The sequence below is a fragment of the Panthera uncia genome, chromosome B4, assembly GCF_023721935.1.
Source record: "Panthera uncia isolate 11264 chromosome B4, Puncia_PCG_1.0, whole genome shotgun sequence".
Lineage (NCBI taxonomy): Eukaryota > Metazoa > Chordata > Mammalia > Carnivora > Felidae > Panthera > Panthera uncia.
The window spans coordinates 69,520,582-69,535,339 of NC_064809.1; the positions used below are offsets into that span (position 1 = coordinate 69,520,582).

General features: G+C 36.5%; 1 protein-coding gene across 1 annotated transcript in view; it reads left to right on the forward strand.

The window, feature by feature from the left end:
- The window catches only part of TMEM117 (transmembrane protein 117), a 396,452-nt gene that overhangs the window by 202,362 nt on the left and 179,332 nt on the right, over nt 1–14,758 (forward strand). The window lies entirely within an intron of this gene.

The following is a 14,758-nucleotide window of genomic DNA, read 5'->3' on the forward strand; positions in this document are numbered from 1 at the left end:
CTATAACTGAAAGACAAAAACATCGTCTTGCTGTTCTTTCAGTACAACAACAAAATTCTCAGTAACTTGTAATGCTTAAAGGTCTTTTGTGCAAAGGGAGAGGAAGAAAGATTCGGAAACGTTAAACAGGCAAAGAGAAGCAGTGATGTACTACTATTCTTGAACACTTAAGAACTTAGAAGTGCTGTCAAAATTAACTTGTCTGCATCACTATAAGGGAATGTAGAAAGCGATTTTAGAAAAATTAGATTTATTTTATAAATAAAGATCCAGAGTTTAAATTATTCCTTCTGTATTCTTGGAAACTATGTGCGAGATGAGATGGCTCCAAATGTGTGAAATTCTGGAGTTGCCTGTTTTTAAGAGAATAGCAACCAAGCGTGATTTTTTGACAGAAGGTTCATAGGCCTATTCCAAAAGCTGATTAAATCGCTCGATTAAATGAGAGATGACAAACAGGACCAGCTGTAGACTGAGAATTGGTCCACATCAGCTGTGCACAGAGTGTGAACTGTAGAACTGTCCATCTACGGAAAGTAAGATGGCCAATCAAAAATAAAAAATTTAATAAAATGGGTAAACCCACTTTCCTGATATCCTAATGCTTTAATATGTGGCAATGAAAAGATTCTGGAGAAAAACAACTTTGGATTTGGGAATTGGTTAATTTTACATGAAATGTTCTTGCTGATTTTCTTATGCTATTAAGCCACATGAATATCAAGCAAAAATATCATCTCTTCAAATCATGATTCTCAGTGAGGGGTGTGTAGCAAATCATTCATAAGACTTTGAAAAAAAGACCAAATCGTGGGTTCTACTTCAGATAATGCCAATGTGGATCCCAATGCCTTGTGCTAAGGCTCAGCACCTGTGTGAAAGGAATGTTGCTCAGTTGATTCTGATGCTTGTTGCTAGCTTCTAATTACTACAGAAGGAAATATGTGCAGTAGGAAACAGGTGACGTAATTGTTTCATTTAGGGGTGCCTGGGTGGCTCAGTGGGTTGAGCGTCTGACTTTGGCTCAGGTCATGATCTCATGGTTCATGAGTTCGAGCCCTGCGTTGGGCTGTGTGCTGACAGCTGGGAGCCTGGAGCCTGCTTCAGATTCTGTGTCTCCCTGTCTCACTGCCCTACTTGTGCTCTGTCTCTGTCTCTCAAAAATGAATAAATGTTAAATAAATTAAAAAAAAACACTCCAGAGATTTACAACTCTTTATCCATATATCCACAATTCTAAAATCTCGAAAGTTTTGAGAGACCAAAAAAAAAAAAAAAAAAAAAAAGAAAAACCAAAGCAGCAGCAGAAGATTTTATAACCTACTTAGTGGCAAAATCTGCCTTTGCCCTCATTCAGTTTTTGGCAAAACCATATCTGAACTGACATGAGGCTCTTTGTGCTCCCAATAAGTTTGACAATTCAGGTGTTTGTCACAGAAGCATGAATACATTTTATTATGGAGGTGTTACCTGATACACTGTAGAATGTACTATTATGTTCCCCATCTAGAATCTGAAGAATTCTAAATCCTAAATCTAGCCCCCATAAATTTTAGATTAAAGATGGTAGACATGTAGTAATGGCTTCAGTTGACATTTTTGTTCTTTCCTGCATAAAATTGATTTGAGTATATTCTGCCTGTTGCTAAACTCCATGAGGGCAGGACCTCTGATATGCTCATTTTATACAATAATAACCTTACATTTGGATCATTTAAAATAGTATCTCCTCCAGGGTGCAAGATGATCACATGTCAATTTCATTTCCTCTCCAGCTGTGGGGTCTTCAGTAGCAGAGCTAGGGAGCCACACATAGCACCCAAGGTCCCCTGCACCCAGAGAAACAGAACCAACAGGATATATAGGTATAGATAGATAGATATAAGAGGAGACTTATTATAGGAATTGGCTTGTCCTATTATGGAAGCTGAGAAGTCCCATGATTTGCTGTCTACGAGCCAGAGAGTCAGGAAAGCTGGTGGTGTAATTCAATCCAAATCTGAAGGCCTAGGAACTAGAAGGGGTGTTAAGTTCAAGTCCAAAAGCCTGAGAATAGGGGGGGGTGGTCAATGGTATAAGTCCCATCCAACTCCAAATACCTGAGAACCAGAAGCACCAATGTCTAAGGACAAGAGACTCCAGATCAAGCAAAAAAAGCAAACATGCCCTTCCTCTGCCTTTTTGTTCTATTCAGAGCCTCCAACAGATTGCATGATGCCCAACAATCCAAAGGCAATCTTCTTTACTCACTCTACCCATATTAATGATAATCTCTTCTGGAAGCACTCTACAGACATATTCATAATGTTTCATCAGCTATTTAGGCATCCCTTAGCCCAGCCAAATTGACACATAAAATTGACCATCACAAGGCCCCACAACAATCTTATGAGGAATGCAGGACTTACAATCTCAAGTATAAGGTGAACAACCTGGGCAAGTCAATGAACTATTACAGAGTCTAGTGTAAGGCCCCAGAGTTCGTTCTCAATATTTGGTAAATTGAACATTGCTTTAAAGTGAGTTAAACTAGCAACTTAATTTTTTTCTATAACTGAAGGAATATATCAGTGTGTCATGGTCAAAAAGCTTTAAAAAGGAAAATAATAAATACATATAAAATGTATAAACATTTTGAAATCCCATGACTAAACATAAGAGTTAAAGAATGTACATTTTATTTATAATCAGAGTTAGCTTTAAGCATAAAGATAAATATATAAGGTAATATTGACATAGTAGCAAATAATTTTAGAAGGGTAGACCAGCAATAGGAGTAGATTTGGGAGAAAAGGGTGCAGGGTGATCACATATCAACCTCATTTCCTCTCCAGCTGTGGGGTCTTCAGTAGAAGGGGTAGGGGACCACACATAGCACCCAAGGTCCCCTGCACCCAAAAGCTTGGCCTCCTGCTTACTGTTGTGACAGAGTTGTCTTTCAGGACATATTGAATGCCCAGCGTTTTCGGTCTTTTCTTATAAGGGAATTGTCATTTTCCAAATGCAAGTACAATTAAAGAAGAGGATGAAGAATACCGTGACCTAGTTTGGCTGTAGTAGTACATTGCTCTGTACAAGTCATGAAATTTCTCTGTGTCCACTTCCTTCACCATTTGTTAAGCGAAGATTGTCAAACCTGTCTACCACAGAATGACTACTGGTACACAGGAACTGATGTTTCTAAGAGTGCTTTGAAAATTATTATGTATATTCGTGTAGTGATACATTGGCTGAATGCACTGAGTGAACAAACTATGTTTTCCCCCCAAAATCTGAAAATAGATAATAAATTATAAGTTGGAGTAAAACATTGTTAATACTAATGAAGTAGGCACATAGTAGTACATTGGCCAAGAGTGTGCACTTTGGAGTCGAGCAGTCCTGCATTTAGTCTGCATCCAGGTTCAACAGCAAGATGACCTTTCTGACAGTACAGAGACCAATGTGGGCTTGAACTCACAAACTGTGAGATCATGACCAGAGCCGAAGTTGGATGCTTAACCAACTGAGCCACCCAGGCATCCCATGAAGTAAAAATTTTGATTAGCCTCTTCTCTGCTTCTCATTGATTAAAAGTAGCAATTAGGTATGTGTGGGGAGGGGAAGCATTTCTCAAGTGCAACCAGCTTCTATATGTTCAGATTTAAAAACAAACCAGAGAATCTGTGGGGTTTATTTGGCTGTGCACTTTTGAAAATTATTGAATGTCTTTATTCTTTCTAGAATTAATTATTCTAGACATTAATCATGCTTCCCTAGAGATAATGATGGAAACTTGAATTGTTTGTTGACACATCATGTTCTATTCAGTGCTAAAATGGGGCAATAAAAAGGGTTTAAAAACATTGGTCTGTTACTGGGAATGTGGTAAACTGGATAACCAGGAAAAGGCAACAGCAACTAGCACACTACCTCCCAGCACAAAACATCTTAGCTATATAATTAAAAACAAATAAATAATAAAAACAGAAATCTTTTTAAAACCATAATATTTTTTAGGGAAGTAAAGAGTATCCTGAGACCAAAAATAAAATGTGACTCAAACCCATAGTAGGGAGTGGGTCATTGACAGGCCTAAGGGCGTCTGCTAGATGTTAGTCACCTAGAACTCTTGTTATATATACTTGTGTGAGAGGAAGGAGGCAAAATTGAGGGCTCAGGTAAGATATGTGGTCAAATCATAAGTAGTAAACATAAAGCCAGGAATCCTGAAAAGCTACATTCTCAGTAGACTGTTGACTGGAAAAAAATTGCCCCAGATAGGGAAGCACCTTTGAAACTTGGTTGTCTTGTCCTAGGTTCAGGAGAGAGGAGAAAAATGAAGTCCCTTCTGAGAACTCTGACCATAATGTGTGCCTCAAGTGGGTGGATGGCCCAAATTCTCACTACCTGCAGATTTTTAAAACCCCCACACCAAGAATTTATTTTAAAGTGATCCCAGATTGGAAGTTTCTTTAGGTCCCTTCACAGAACCAAGCATCGATTCTCCCTGGAGAAACACATTAACAAATCAGTCCTTAAACATCTCCACAAATCAAATGCCAGTAAACATAACTGCATAATAAAAAATTACAAAACACGCAAGAAATAAGTATCATGAGCAATAGCAGTAAATACAACTGACAGAATTAGATCTACATAGATTTCAGTTCTTAGAATTATCCATACAGAAGGTAAAATAGTATTTTCAAATAATGTATTCAAATAAATAAAGAGGGAATTGAAAACATAAGTAAGGAATGAAAGAATGGGTCATTTGAAAATGATCCCCCAAGAAACTTTTAGAAATAAAACTATATAATGCAGAGTTTAGTTGTTGGATTGAAGAGTATATTAGAATTGGTAAAGTCTAAAATAAATCTGAAATACATTTTTCTAGAATGATGTACAAGAAATAGAAAATGCATAAAAGAAGGTAAGAAACATGAAGCGAGTAGTTCTGTGCATCTCATCAAAGTTCCAGAAGGTGAAAATAGGATGGGAGAGAAGCAATATAGAAGAAAAAAAAGGCTTAGATTTTCCTTAACCGTTGAAATGCCTGAATCTTCATCTTCCAAAGGTATAATAAATTCAGAACAGGAAAAAAGAAGTCATACCTAGACAAATGGGGGTGAATCTACGTATCATCAAAGGAAAAATAAGTTTAAAGGTAATGAGAGCAAAACCACCAACTAGTAACAATGGAGGCCATGAGAATAATACCTCCCGTGCTCTAAAAGAAAATTATCTTGGAATAATAAACTCCATGAAAATTCTTTTGCAATAACAAGAGCCAAGTAGTAATTTCCCCAAAAAGTAAAGGAAGCTTTATCCCTAACAGACCCTCACTGAAGAAACTTAAGGCAACATTATAAAAAAAAATCATAAAAAGGCAATCTGAGATTCAAGGAGGGATCTGTGAGCAAACAATATTTCATATATTTTTAAATATAAGCAAAAATTACTATATGAAACAGTAAACTTCATGACTTATTTTTAAAAATAAGCAAGTGTTAATAAAAGCCAAATGGAACTAAAATTCTGGGAAAATGTGCATTTAAGTTGGGAAGGGTTGATCAGAGTTCAGTCACTGAGTTCTGTGAACTGTTTGGGTATAGAGTGGTGTTATTAATTAAGTAGATTTTACTAATTTATGTATGCAGAGAAAAATTCCTAAGGCAACTTCCTAGTGAATAGAAATGAAGATTTTAGCATCCAAAACAATAGAGAAGAGAGGAATGAAACACAAATAAAAAAATCTATATGAAAGAAGGAAAATTGAAAGAAAAAAGAAAAGTCTCAGCAACAGATGATATAAAATGAAGTGGCAGAAATAAATTATTTTTGTAAGCGCAATTACTGTAACCTTCCTGTCAAAGTACAGAGATGGACAGATTAGCTTTAAAGCAATTCCATTTCCCTGCTTTATATTAATTTTCTATTGCTTTATAACAAGTTACCACAAACTTAGCTTAAAACAAGATCCGCTCTTTAGCTCACTGGTCTGAAGTCAGAAATCTGTGTGGACCACGCTGGGTTCTCTGCTTAGGATCTCCTAAGTCTGATGGGGCACCTGGATGGCTCAGTTGATTGAGCATCCCAGTCTTGATTTGGGCTCAGGTCATGATCTCGCAGTTCATGGGATCAAGCCTTGCATTGGGCTATGCACTGACAGCATGGAGGCTGCTTAGGATTCTCTCTCTCTTTTTTCTCTGCCCCTCATCCCTCTCAAAATACGTAAGTAAACATTTTTTTAAAAAAGGATCTCATAAGTCTGAAATCAAGGTATTGGCCTTACTGCTTCTTATGTGGAGGGTTTGGAGAAGAACACATTTCTGAGCTCATTCAGCTTGTTGGCAGAATTCAGTTCCTTTGGTTTGTAGGGCTGAGATCCCTATTCGCTTGCCCTGGCCACTCTTATGTCCTCCCAAATGGCTCCTACCATCTCAGAAGAGGAGACCACCCCTTGCAATGAATCTCCCTCAGGCTTTAAATATACCTGATTCTCCTGTTACTTTGAAACAGCTCACATGATTAAACCTGGGATACCCAATAATGTTATTTTTTGTTATAAAACATAATCATGGGAGTATAGCTCATTATAGTTGTGAGTTCCACCCAGATCTAAAAGGGAAAGGGCAAGGAACATTGAGGATTATTCTTTGAATTCTGCCTGCCACATGCTGTCTTCAGGAGTCATGCCCAAAACATGAAGAGAGAGAAATTTTAAAAGTAAAAGAATGGAAAACATACACCAGGAAAATACTATCAAAAACAAAATTGATGTAGTTATATTGTTATGAAGCAAAATGGATTGGGGGGGGGGAGCAAAGCATTTTTAGGGTTAAAGAGAATTAATACATTATGATGAAAAGAATCAGTTCAGCAGGAAGGTGTATAACAATTTTAAATTATATATACCCTGTCATAAGCCTTCAAAATTTATAAAGGATGAGTTGACAGAATTTGATATTTGATAAATCCACCATCATAGTGTTTATGTTAAAAAAAAGAAGAAAGGGGCACCTGGGTGGCTCAGTCAGTTGAGTGTTAGACTCTTGATTTTAACCCAGGCTGTGATCTCATGGTTTGTAGGTTTGTCCCTGCATCAGGCTTTGCACTGACAGTGTGGAGCCTGTTGGGATTCTCTCTCTCCCTCTCTCTCTGCCCCTTCCTCCTTCATGCTCTCTCTCAAAATAAGTAAATAAACATTTAAAAAAAAGAAGAAGAAATAGCAAAAATGAATGAGATAAGCTTTCAGCATTAAGAACTTAGGGGGGAAAAACCCAGGAGAATCAGTCAAGAGGTAGAAGGAAGAATGTAAAGATAGCAGAAATTAATATAATAAAAATAAAGTTGTTATAGAGAGGATTAACATTTTAAAAATTTGGAAAGCCTAAAAAAATTGACAAAACTTTATAAGATCAATCAAGGTTGACAAATAAATCATAAACGAAACTATCAATAGAGATGCACTAGAGATCAAAGATATAACTATATGCTTCACTCTAGATAAAGCTCAGAAAACTAATGTGCAAAAAGCATACTGTATTCTGTTTAACTATAAATATAAGATATATATGTATATATCACTAATTAATATTTTATTGTACTTATGGTTACATCCAGATGAGACCACAAGGAAAAGCAGGAAAATGGGAATTTTAAATACAGAATTTAGAATTGTGGTTACCTCTTGTAGAGGTAGACAGGGTAATTTTCCTGGGGACAAATAACAGAGGACTTTTAAAGGCCTTTGATTTTGTTCTCCCTTTTTTCCAAGGTAGGTAGTGGGAACATACTCAATTTATTTTTATTCTTGGGGCACCTGGTGGCTCAGCCTGTTATGCGTCCAACTCTTTTTTTTTTTAATTGTTTTAAAATGTTTATTTTTGAGAGAGAGAGGGAGAAGGAGGGAGGGAGAATGAGTGGGGGAGGGGCAGTGAGAGAGGGAGATACAGAATCAGAAGCAGGCTCCAGGCTCCAAGCTGTCAGCACAGAGCCCGATGCAGGGCTTGAATCACAAATGAGGAGATCATGACCTGAGCCAAAATCAGACGCCTAACTGACTGAGCCACCCAGGTGCCCTATGTCCAACTCTTGATTTTGGTGCAGGTGGTGATCTGACTGTGAGATCGAGCCCCTTGTGGGGCTCTGTGCTTACAGTGCAGAGCCTGCTTAGGCAGGCTCTCCCTCTCTCTCGGTCCCTCCCCCAACTCATGTGCACTCTCTCTCAAATAAACATTTAAAAACACAATTTATTTTTATTCTTTATTCCCTACATGTACATTCTGTGCTCTTTGATATATATAACATTTTTAATAACTTCAATGAAAACATCTTGAATGTGTAGCTACATCTGATATATTAACAAAAACAACAGGAAAGTTTGATTAAGACACACTTACTGGGTTTAATTTTTAAAACACATGCATGACCAAAAACCATTATTTTACTTGTATTTGAAATGAGAATATGAAGTTTTATTTTTAGACACCTTGATAAGTAGGATTTCTCATTGCACAGATACACATTCAGGTTATTGCTTTCAAATTTCTAAGCTTGTTATTATATCACCGAAATATTCAGTGCATAACATTACAATTATATCTGTCTTCAGGCAACAGTAGAACATAGAATAACACTTGCCTAAACTTATAAGCCATGTCACTTGGTGGTCGCCTTTCTTTATAATCCCTCAAATTCTGAAAGTGGAACAAAGGTGGTATTTCAGATGGGTAACTATCACCCTTTTCTTGGATTTACTAACAGTAGGAATGGCAACCCAGTTGCCAATGAATTTCTTTTCATTAGACTGACCTGTATAGCTTTGAATTTGTTAGCTTGTAGAATCATCTGAAACATTTTGAGAAGTGGTATTATATAAGCATTAGGCTATATATATACTATATAACCATTAGGTTAATGTATATATTATATAAGCATTAGACTATATACTGATGCTGGGTTTGGGAGACTGAGCCAACTCTTTTGCCTTTATCATTAAGGCAGGCATATATTAGGCATTTCATTCAGAAAACTGGAATGATGGGATCCTTAACATGAGATTGAGTTTCCTTTTTTTTTTTTTTAAGTAGATACTCTTTTATTTATTTTCTTAAATTTACATGCAAATTAGTTAGCATATAGTGCAACAATGATTTCAGGAGTAGATTCCTTAGTGTCCCTTATCCATTTAGCCCATCCCCCCTCCCACAACCCCTCCCATAACCCTGTTTGTTCTCCATATCTATGAGTCTCTTGTTTTGTCCCCCTCCCTGTTTTTATATTATTTTTGTTTCCCTTCCCTTATGTTCATCTGGTTTGTCTCTTAAAGTCCTCATATAAGTGAAGTCATATGATATTTGTCTTTCTCTGACTAATTTCACTTAGCATAATACCCACCAGCTCTATCCATGTAGTTGCAAATGGCAAGATTTCATTCTTTTGGATTGCTGAGTAATACTCCATTGTGTATGTATGTGTGTGTGTGTGTATGTATATATATATATATATATATACATACACACACACCACATCTTCTTTATCCATTCCTTCATCGATGGACATTTGGGGTCTTTCCATACTTTGGCTATTGTTGATAGTTCTACTATAAACATGGGGGGTGCATGTGTCCCTTTAAAACAGCACACCTGTGTCCCTTGGATAAATGCCTAGTAGTGCAATTGCTGGGTCATAGGGTAGTTCTATTTTTAGATTTTTGAGGAACCTCCATACTGTTTTCCAGAGTGGCTGCACCAGCGTGCATTCCCACCAACAATGCAAAAGAGATCCTCTTTCTCTGCATCCGTGCTGACATCTGTTGTTACCGGAGTCATTCATGTTAGCCATTCTGACAGGTGTAAGGTGGTGTCTCATTGTGGTTTTGATTTGTATTTCCCTGATGAAGAGTGAAGTTGAGCATATTTTCATGTGTCAGTTGGCCATCTAGATGTCTTCTTTGGAGAAGTGTCTATTCATGCCTTTTGCCCATTTCTTCACTGGATTATTTGTTTTTTTTTGGGTGTTGAGTTCAATAAGATCTTTACAGATTTTGGATACTAACCCTGTATCTGATATGTCGTTTGCAAATATCTTCTCCCATTCTGTTGATTGCCTTTTAGTTTTGCTGATTGTTTCCTTCGCTGGGCAGAAGCTTTTTATTTTGATGAGGTCCTAGTAGTTCATTTTTGCTTTTGTTTTTCTTGCCTCTGGAGATGTGTTGAGCAAGAAGTTGCTGTGACCAGGATCAAAGAGGTTTTTGCCTGCTTTCTCCTGGAGGATTTTGATGGCTTCCTGTCTTACATTTAGGTCTTTCATCCATCTTGAGTTTATTTTTGTGTATGGTATAAGAAAGTGGTCCAGGTTCATTCTTCTGCATGTCACTGTCCAGTTTTCCCAGCACCACTTGCTGAAGAGACTGTCTTTATTCCGTTGGATATTCTTTCCTGCTTTGTCAAAAACTGGTTGGCCATACGTTCATGAGTCCATTTCTGGGTTCTCTTTTCTGTTCCATTGGTCTGAGTGTCTGTTCTTGTGCCAGTACCATACTGTCTTGATGATTACAGCTTTGTAGTATAGCTTGAAGTCTGGGATTGTGATGCCTCCTGCTTTGGTTTTCTTTTCAAGATTGCTTTGCCTATTCGGGGTCTTTTCTGGTTCCATACAAATTTTAGAATTATTTGTTCTAGCTCTGTGAAGAATGCTGGTGTTATTTTGAGAGGGATTGCATTGCATATGTAGATTGCTTTGGGTAGTATCAACATTTTAACACTATTTGTTCTTCCTATTCAGGAGCATGGAATCTTTTTCCATTGTTTGGTATCTTCTTCAAATTCTTTCATCAGCTTTCTATAGTTTCCAGCATATAGATTTTTCACCTTTTTGGTTAGATTTATTCCTAAGTATTTTATTTTTTTTGTGCAATTACAAATAAGATCCATTCCTTGTTTTCTCTTTCTGTCGTTTCATTGTTGGTGTATAGGAATGCAACCGATTTCTGTGCATTGATTTTATATCCTGCAACTTTGCTGAATTCATGAATCAATTCTAGCGGTTTTTTGGTGGAATCTTTACGGTTTTCCATATAGAGTATCATGTCATCTGCGAAGAGTGAGAGGTTGCCCTCCTCCTGGCCAATTTGGATGCCTTTTATTTCTTTGTGTTGTCTGATTGCAGAGGCTAAGACTTCTAATACCATGTTGAATAACACTGTCACGAGTAGACATCCCTGTCTTGTTCCTGACCTTAGGGGAAAGCTCTCAGTTTTCTCCCATTGAGGATGATATTAGTGGTGGGTCGCTCACATATGGCTTTTATGATCTCGAGGTATGTTCCTTCTATCCCTACTTTCTTGAGGGTTTTTATCAAGAAAGGATGCTGTATATTGTCAAATGCTTTCTCTGCATCTATTGAGAGGATCATATGGTTCTTGTCCTTTCTTTTATTGATGCGATGAATCACGTTAATTGTTTTGCAGATATAGAACCAGCCCTGCATCCCAGGTATAAATCCTGCTTGGTCGTGGTGAATAGTTTTTTTAATGTATTGATGGATCCTGTTGGCTAATATCTTGTTGAGGATTTTTGTATCCATGCTCATCAGGGAAATTGGTCTATAGTTCTCCTTTTTAGTGGGGTCTCTGGTTTTGGAATCAAGGTAATTCTGGCTTCATAGAAAGAGTTTGGAAGTTTTCCTTCAGTTTCTATTTTTTGGAACAGCTTCAAGAGAATAGGTGTTAACTCTTCCTTAAATGTTTGGTAGAATTCCCCTGGAAAGCCATCTGGCCCTGGACTCTTGTTTTTTGGCAGATTTTTGATTACGAATTCGATTTCCTTACTGGTTATGGGTCTGTTCAAATTTTCTATTTCTTGCTGTTTCAGTTTTGGTAGTGTATATGTATCTAGGAATTTGTCCATTTCTTTCAGATTGCCCATTTTACTGGCACATAATTGCTCATAATATTCTCTTATTATTGTTTTTATTTCTGCTGTGTTGGTTGTGATCTCTCCTCTTTCATTCTTGATTTTATTTATTTGGGTCCTTTCCTTTTTCTTTTTCATCCAGCTGGCTAGTGGTTTATCAGTTTTGTTAATTCTTTCAAAGAACCAGCTTCTGGTTTCATTGATCTGTTCTACTGTTTTTTTTTTTGTTTGTTTTTTGGTTTTTTTTTTTTTGGTTTTGATAGCATTAATTTCTGCTCTAATCTTTATTATTTCCTGTCTTCTGCTGTGTTTGGGTTTTATTTGCTGTTCTTTTTCCAGCTCCTTAAGGTGTAAGGCTAGGTTGTATATCTGAGATCTTTCTTCCTTCTTTAGAAAGGCCTGGATTGCTATATACATTCCTCTTATGACCACCTTTGCTGCATCCCAGAGGTTTTGGGTTGTGGTGTTATCATTTTCATTGACCGCCATATACTTTTTAATTTCCTTTTTAACAGCTTAGTTAGCCCATTCATTCTTTAGTAGGATGTTCTTCAGTCTCCAAGTATTTGTTACCTTTCTAAATTTTTTCTTGTGATTGATTTCGAGTTTCATCGTGTTGTGGTCTGAAAATATGCACGGTATGATCTCGATCTTTTTGTACTTACTTAGGGCTGATTTGTGTCCCAGTATATGGTCTATTCTGGAGAACGTTCGATATATACTGGAGAAGAATGTATTTTCTGCTGCTTAGGATGAAATGTTCTGAGTATATCTGTTAAGTCCATCTGGTCCAGTGTGTCATTCAAAGCCATTGTTTCCTTGTTGATGTTTTGATTAGATGATCTGTCCATTGCTGTGAGTGGGGTGTTGAAGTCTACTACTATGGTATTACTATCGATGAGTTTCTTTATGTTTATGGTTAATTGACTTATATATTTGGCTGTTCCACATTTGGCACATAAGTGTTTACAATTGTTAGGTCTTCTTGGTGGCTAGACCTCTTGATTATGATACAGTGCTCTTCTGCATCTCTTGATACAGTCTTTATTTTAAAGTCTAGATTGTCTGATATAAGTATGGCTACTCCGGGTTTCTTTTGTTGACCATTTGCATGATAGATGGTTCTCCATCGCCTTGTTTTCAATCTTAAGGTGTCTTTAGGTCTAAAGTGGGTCTCTTGTAAACAGCATATAGGTGGATCTTGTTTTCTTATCCATTTTGTTACCCTATGTTTTTTGATTGGAACATTGAGTCCATTGATGTTTAGAGTGAGTACTGAAAGATATGAATTTATTGCCATTATGATGTTTATAGAGTTGGAGTTTCTGGTGGTGTTTTCTGGTCCTTTCTAATCTTTGTTGCTTTTCTCCCCTGAGAGAGTCCCCCTTGAAATTTCTTGCAGGGCTGGTTTAGTGGTCACAAAGTCCTTTAATTTTTGTCTGGGAAACTTTTTACTCTCCTATTTTGAATGACAGCCTTGCTGGATAAAGATTTCTTGGCTGCATATTTTTCTGATTCAGCACATTGAATATATCCTCCCACTCCTTTGTGGCCTGCCAAGTTGCTGTGGATAGGTCTGCTGCAAACCTGATCTGTCTTCCCTTGTATGTTAGGGATTTTTTTTCCCTTGCTGCTTTCATTGTTCTCTCCTTGTCTGAGTATTTTGTGAATTTGACTATGATATGCCCTGTTGATTGTCGGTTTTTGTTGAATCTAATGGGGTCCTCTGTGCTTCCTGGATTTTGATGTCTGTGTCCTTCCCCAGGTTAGGAAAGTTTTCCTCTATGATTTGCTCACATAACTCTTCTACTCCTATTTCTCTTCCTCTTCTGGGACCCCTATGATTCTGATGTTGTTCCTTTTCAATGAGTCACTGATATCTCTAATTCTTAAATTGTGCTCTTTTGCCTTAATCTCCCTCTTTTTTTCTGCTTCGTTATTCTCCATAAGTTTGTCCTCTATATCACTGATTCTCTGTTCTGCCTCATCCATCCTTGCTGCCGCAGCATCCATCCGTGATTGCAGCTCAGTTATAGTATTTAATATCTATTTAATTTCATTCTATTTTTTACTTCTTTTATCTCCACAGATAGGGATTCTAATCTATTTTTGACTCAAGCTAGTATTCTTATTATCATGATTCTAAATTCTGTTTCAGACATCTTGCTTGTATCTGTGTTGGTTAAATCCCAGGGTGTCGTTTCTTTGTGTTCTTTCTTTTGGGGTGAATTCCTTCGTTTCATCATTTTGAAGGGAGAAAATGAATTAATGAGGTAGAAAAATTAAAATTAAAAAAATCACAGTTAACAAAATATTAAAATTAAAAAATTAGAAACACACACAAAAATCAAATAGATGATGCTAGATCCTAGGTGTGTTTTGTTCTGGGTGTTGAAAGTGGTTTGATAGATTAGAGACAAAAACGGGGGCGGGGGAAAGGAAATTGTTTGAGAATTAAAAAAAGTGAATACACTGAAGTAGACTATAATGAAATGATGGAGTAAAATAGAACTTGAAAAAATTTACAGAAAATAAAGAATATAGTAGAAAAAATTAAGGAAAAATATTTTTAATAAAAATTAAAAATAAAAATGATTTTTTTCTCTTTCTGTGTTCAAGAAAAAGAAAAGAAATGAAAAAGAGAAAAAAAGAAAAAGAAAAAGGAAATCATTTGAAAATTTGAAAATGACTATACTGTAGTAGACTAATATAAAATGATGGAAGTAAAATAGAATTTGAAAAAATTTACACAAAAGTAAAAAATATAGTAAAAAATTATAAATATTTTAATAAAAATTGAAAATAAAATTGAATTTTTTCTCTTTCTGTATTCAAGAAAAAGATGTGAAAAAGAG